The sequence below is a fragment of the Branchiostoma floridae genome, chromosome 11 (assembly GCF_000003815.2).
Source record: "Branchiostoma floridae strain S238N-H82 chromosome 11, Bfl_VNyyK, whole genome shotgun sequence".
NCBI classification, from domain to species: Eukaryota; Metazoa; Chordata; class Leptocardii; order Amphioxiformes; family Branchiostomatidae; genus Branchiostoma; species Branchiostoma floridae.
This window is the reverse complement of record NC_049989.1, coordinates 18,052,083-18,058,804: the sequence shown is the minus strand read 5'-3', so window position 1 is coordinate 18,058,804 and position 6,722 is coordinate 18,052,083.

The window sequence follows — 6,722 nt, the reverse complement described above, 5'->3', positions numbered from 1 at the left end:
AGAGTCCATTCTTGCACGGGGTATTTTTTTAAGATTCCTTTTTGGACTAAACTGTGCTTAGTAAAAGTGATTTTTCTAAGCAGAAGTGTTCCGTTTTCACACATGGGTGATTTTAGAACTGTCTACTGTTGCATGGGGAGGGAGATGGCTGAAATATGCTGTATTTGCTCTCAAGCAAATGTCGGCCTTTCTAGTTTTAGTTTTTTTGGCGTGCTGGAACTTTTTTTCCTCAAACAAGGGATGTGTAGATCTCGCTGAACTATCACGACAGGTCAGTGTATTATGTATTTTTGTGTGGAATAAACATTTCTTGACGACGGACTTTGAGATATGAAGGTGGAAAAGCGCGGTAAATTTTATAACTTGAACGGGAACGGAAGTACATGTCATTTCGTCATAGGTTTCTCAATAACATGACTACGTCAGTGAAATCATAAGTTGTATACATGAGTTCTTGATTGATGATATTTGTTTTGTCACTTATAAAGGTTTTATTGCACATACAACCTGGACTAGCCCTGGAGACTCTGTATGTGTGTTTTCTGCTTCTGTATGTTTTACACAGCATAGTCCACCTTTGACACCTTGGTGGACATTTAAAAGATACTAGTAGACTGCAGAAACGTCCCATATACAGAGTCTCCAGGGCTGAACCTGTACTACCACCTGGCCAGATTATGTGACAACTTTTTGGTGGTCCCTTTACTTAGTAGATGATTTTTACATTGACATAAGTGTTTCAAGTTTGTGGTTAAAACATTTTTATGTAGTGCAGTTATAAATCATACAATAGAGATGCACATTTGTAGTACTAGTGTCATAACTAAATAATAAGAGAATGGACTGGTTTGAGTACAAAAATATGTATATACAAAGCCATAAGAGCGTTGGAGGACACATTGGAGGATACTAGTAGGTGGAGGAGAATAGTGGATGGAGTCATGGTGCCCCAATGACCCATACATTTCATTTCATTTAATTGGTCAAGGGTTAGTTGAGGTGAACTTCATACTGATGAGGTCACGGTAGAAAACATAAAAATAAATCTGCCACAAAGTGGAATCCATCTGGTAGAGTGGACTCCATCTGGTATATCTTGGTAAATCATAGTTTATCAGACTAATCCCTAAGCTCTAGAAGAATGTGCGTATGGCCACAGTGTTTAGATTAGCTAAAACCACATGTCCTACTTGGCTGCCCCAGTTGTTAGATCATCCAGAACAAGTGGATACTTCTTCTACTTAGGAAGACTCTCCAGTTACTGTGACTGACAATGTGACATGTCCCAGTAGATCTTCTCTTCATACATTGCGCCACTCCCCAGCTAGTATCTATTCAGGTATTCTGTAGATGTCTTGCTATGTTGGATTTTTTTAAGTAGAGTGAGTGAGAATAGAAGTAGCCTTCACAAAGGTGTGTTTAGTATTGTATACATGTATTGATATTAGGCCTTAGAAATTAGGGGTTGGGTCTGTTTTTCATTTTTGCCATTTTAGATATCAGCCGAAGGGATCCAACAAGTATATTTTAGCAAAGTAAAATTTAAATCCATCAGGCACTAATAGTTTTCAACATCATTCATATTGTATAGTTATACACATATACGTTGGACAAGTCTATTGATATCACATTAATATTCTTACATCAATTCTAATCTATTAATTGTGTAAGTATGCTCAGCTTGTTTTGAAAATCTCTCAGATGCCAGATCAGACATTTTATCTTTCTTAAAGTTAAAGGAGGAAAAAAGACTAGGGTCTGCAGGTTTTTGCTAGATGGTCAGTTGGACAACTGGAAACACAACATTTTTTCCCTACCAGTAAGGCTTAGAAAAGATCAGTATCAGTGTGTATAAATCCTTTCCATGTTGCTCCTTTTTTCATACTCATAGTCGATTCATTTCTATAGAGCTGCTCCATAGATGTACACAATGTAATCTCTGGGCTGTGCTTCTAGATTAATCTGTGGAGCAACTGGCTAGTCTGGTTGGATTCAGTGGGGATTACTGCACTAGATTAAAACAAAAGAAATTATCAGTGATACACATGTAAATGATGTGTCTACAACAACATCTATTGTTAGGCCAGGCAAAAATCATGCTGCATTTCTGGTTTAGTTGCAGTCCTGAGAAAGATAGGGTCGGTAGGTAGGCATCCTTTTAATTTGATTTTACTTGTCTAAAAACTATGTAAAACTAAAATGTATCAGGTGATGGTATTTTCAACATCATATTGACATTATACAGATACATGTAATATACATTGTTCAAGCTCAAGTATACATGTTTACACTTTTACAATGTTCATTGCACATTCTTGCATCAACTGTTCAAAGCCCAAAACTGTTAACAGAGTTACAGATTGCAAAGATCAATAAGTCTGTTTTGACTGTCATCACTCAGATGTCAGATTTAAAGTTTGCCTGGGTCGGTTATGACTGGAAACGGAACATGTATCATAAATCATAAATCAATGTTCTATCCAAGCATGTTGATGAGTTCTGTTGAATATGTTTCCCAACGGAGACATTAGACTATTACAGTTGGTATTAGCAACTTGGTTATCAATTTTGTTGTTGTAACCCTTGTAGTGCTTAGTGGCACACAGGGCAGCAAGTTTCCTTGCTATAGACCCCTAGCCTGATTAAATCTCGCTTATAGCAGCCCGCCCAAAATCCACCGTCCTCCTCTGCTGGGAGGGGCCAGTTACAGCCCGGGACAGCAGAGTTTGTGCAACTAGTACACAGACTAGTAGACCCCCCTCATCACTGACTCAAGGGCAGGATAAGTATTGCTGAAGCAGACATTCAGAAGCCCCTTTTATCACCTTAACCTTTGAATCCTTACCGGGTATGTTTTCTCTCTTGAAGGCTTGTCAAGTTGAGAAGTCACCATTGTTTCCTTGATGACAGGTAGTCTAATTTGTATTCACAGTCACATGCTGTTCAATTTGCCACATCTTTGCTAGCTGGCTGCCTCTTTAGTAAGTCTGTATGTTTTATGTCATCACCTTTTGCTTTTAGTACCATTTGTGTGTTAGTCTTTCTGTCTCACTGTGGAAAACATTACATGAGAAGCTGAGGATGACCCTTACTAGTATATACTTATAGTAGTTGATGTATCAGATTAGACTTTATAGCAACAACTGAGTGTCTACGACTGAGTCCATTTGAAAAGCTAAGAAGCACAACAGTTGATAGGTGGGTAGGGGTCTGGAAAACAAAGGTCAAGTTTAATGATGGGTCCCCTAATGGCTTACTACAGTACCGCAGCAGAACTTTGGTTTTTAAATGTTTTTTGTGGTGTCACGAATCTGCAATAATTTTCTGTGGTTAGCAAATGGAAGTATTGAACCAGCAGTTATACTATGGAAGATGGTACCCAAGCTATGTTCAAATGAAGAAGAAAAATTATGACTTGTAAAACGGAAATGCACGAGGAGCATATCTGTGCCAAATAAAGAATGCGGTTCAGATACCAGGTCACATATCTCAGTCCTGGTGCTCTGTACCACATGGCATAGCTGTCTGGGGCTTCCTCGTGGACACAGTTGCCAGATTGAGCGCCGTCCAACTGGTATAACCTTCAGGATAGAAGGTAAAGTACTAGTATAGCTTTCAGAACGTTCCTATACGTGCCAAGACAAAGATTCAGCCAATAATGTATCTGTGTCTTGAGTGACATGCAGGCTTGTCTGTGACATCTATCTTTAGCTACCCGGTAACTGGGCATAGATTTATTTCTCTTGATATCTAATCTATTGTTTACTTAGATTGGCGGCTTTGCCAATGTGCTGTGTCAAGGATGCATTCACTTCTGTGATATAGCCATTGTCGTGTAGTATCAAATTCAAAATAGCTAGCAAGATGGTTTTATTGGATACTTAGCTATTTTGCATACTATAAGTATAACAGGAGTTGTTTGCTCTGACCTGATATCACGCAGTGAGTATGGTAGATTAAATTATTTTCACGGCTGAATTTCGCAGTAAAAAGTGCGAGGAGGTTTTCCCTCGTTCTTAATCTTAGTTCAGATAATACATTGGAAATACATGTTCACAATGTTATGAATTTGCAATGAAGAGTCCTTGTGGCAGAAATGGAGCCACTGCAAACTATTCAAGGTTTACTAAGTTAGTAGATAATGCTGCAGCATATTCAAAGGTAACATAATTTTTTATCCTCATTAGTTGGCATGTTGGCGCCTCGGTTCAGTACACCTTAGGGAAAAAATCGAGAACAATTATGAAAAGAACTGCGGAGGTATAATGTCACTGGCATAAGTATGCAAATATCTTCCGATCACATGAAATGATATGAATTGACCAGTGGCTCAGAAAATGTTTTTTGCTATGTCCTACAACTTCTAAGCACGTTGTACAGAAAAAGAGGACAGGTAGACCCCAAATGTTTAACTCTCATATTGTGGTTCATGTATATACAGTTAGCATGTTCTAGGCTAATTTTCCAGCAGATGGACATTGAAGCTATTGTCCAATGACCTTTGATTCAAGGTGATACATTTGTAGGTATGGATCAAAACAGAACTCTATTTGAAAGCCGAACACGTTCTTACATTTACATTTTTACTTTTTGTGTTGGTTAAGACTTCAACTAAGTTCAAGATTTCCTAAAGAACAAAAGTGGGCTCAAGAAATCCAGACATGAATGTTGAACTCTGACCCTGCATATGTCCTGTTCAATCATCAGACTGCAAGCAAACATAGACAGACTGTCGACCATGTGTGCTGTGTGGAAATACTGCAAATACTCCATCTTTCTTATCAGACAGCAAGAGTACAGGTTTCTAATTCTTTCACATTATGTCTCAAGTTTTGTCTGGAAAGTGCTAGCCTGGATTCCAAACTTTTTGCAGGGCCTACACAGGCCATCTCCTTGGGTCTATGTCCAACATGCCCCCAAGGAAATTCTACAACAGGCCCCCTGAGTTCGACTCTAGGCCACTGTCTCAAAGATCTTTGTGTTCCCTACTACTAGTACTAGGCTAGTACATTATAGTTGGAGCCAGGCAGTCTTGATCCAAGTTTAAGGTCACGCGAAATTCTACCAATGCCTGCAGGCTATTTTGAGATGGACGATGTGCACACAGTCTTGTGACAGCCAAAACGTGCTAAACCTTGTCAGCAACTTTAGTGTTGGCTTGTGAAAATGTCACTGCCAGTTTGTTAGTAGAGAACTGTATACCGTGACTGTGTTAAGAGTTGTCAACTTGTCACCCTAGAAAAGAGCCTACTCTGCCAGATTTCTCAACACGATGATATACAACTATTTGACAGCAGTGCTTTGAGGTGAAGGTCACCCAAAAATACCGATTGTAAACAAGCTTGTGCGTCGCCAACTCTTATGTGTAATTCTTGCACAACTGGTTATGGAATATGGAAAGGTTAGAGTTAGATAAATTTTAATATGATGATATCCACCATTTCAAGTGTTAGACAATTCTTGCTATTGTCAAAAGTGTTCAAACAAGAACTTCATTATGTATCTTATTGAAAAGTCTCACAATGTATTTTTGAAAATGTACTATCTGCCAGATGCATACTGTATATTCATTTATTTCAGCAGGGACTTAATTTCACGAACATTTCAAGATTTACACTACAAGTAAAAAATCTTTACTGTCGTACTGTATGAAGCAAAAGAGTTAATCCACTAATTGTGGCAGTCAAGTAGCCATGATAAAAGTACTAACTAGGGCTGGGTATCGGTACAGCGTACCGGTACAAAACCGGTTTTTCGTATTGGACCGGTCCAGAAAAACCGGACCTGAAAAAATTAGGTGGACCGAATGTTGGACCGATTACAAAATTAACAGATTATTTTATCAGGCATTCACACGTTTTATCGCTTGTAGATGGAAGAAAATAACAAGAGTGAAGTAGAGTAGAGTTTATAATAATTTCTACCAAGTTTTACAGCCAATCGTACCGGTGCAGTTAGCGTTGTATAATTTTAAAGCGCCAGTGTGAGTCTAATACTCCACCAAACAGATTTCTTTGTAGGAAAATGGACCATTGGTATGAGTCATACTGCATCAGGTCCAGGTTCAGGTCCGGACCTGGACCTAATCCTTTGGACCTGAACCGGACCTGGACCTGAATTTTCTGTACCGGTACCCACCCCTAGTACTAACGTTACTAAGTAGTGTTAGCATGCGCACTGCCAACACGCATGCACATGCACTAACTCACACATGCTAAAGAGCAGTAGGTATTGACAGATACACAAAGCTCAAAACTGTATTAATTGCCAAGTTTGCTGACATTCTACTTTATTCCAAACTGGTGCAATGGTCAAGTGGGTAGAGTACTAGAGTGTCTACTTCGCAGTGGGTAGGTCGTGAATTCAAGTCCCGGCCAAGTCATTCCAAAGAATTTTAAAATGGTACATGCTGCTTTCTTTGCTTAGCACTCAGCATTTTGGAAAGATATGGTACTTGAACACACAAACCATTGCCAGTGGACTAGCCCCCTGCTGTAGTGATTTCACAAAAAGCTGTGTGGCCCAAGGCTACAGAAATGGAGATGGGCACCACCATCTACACCATTTTGTACTGGATGTGGAACTTCCTGGAAGGACTTCAACTTTCTCTTTTTTAAGATACCTAACATAGGGGTATTTGCCACTGACTATGAATGTATGATAGAATATTTACATTATCTATGAGTACAGTTACCTACCCTTTGGAGACAACGTAGATCGTT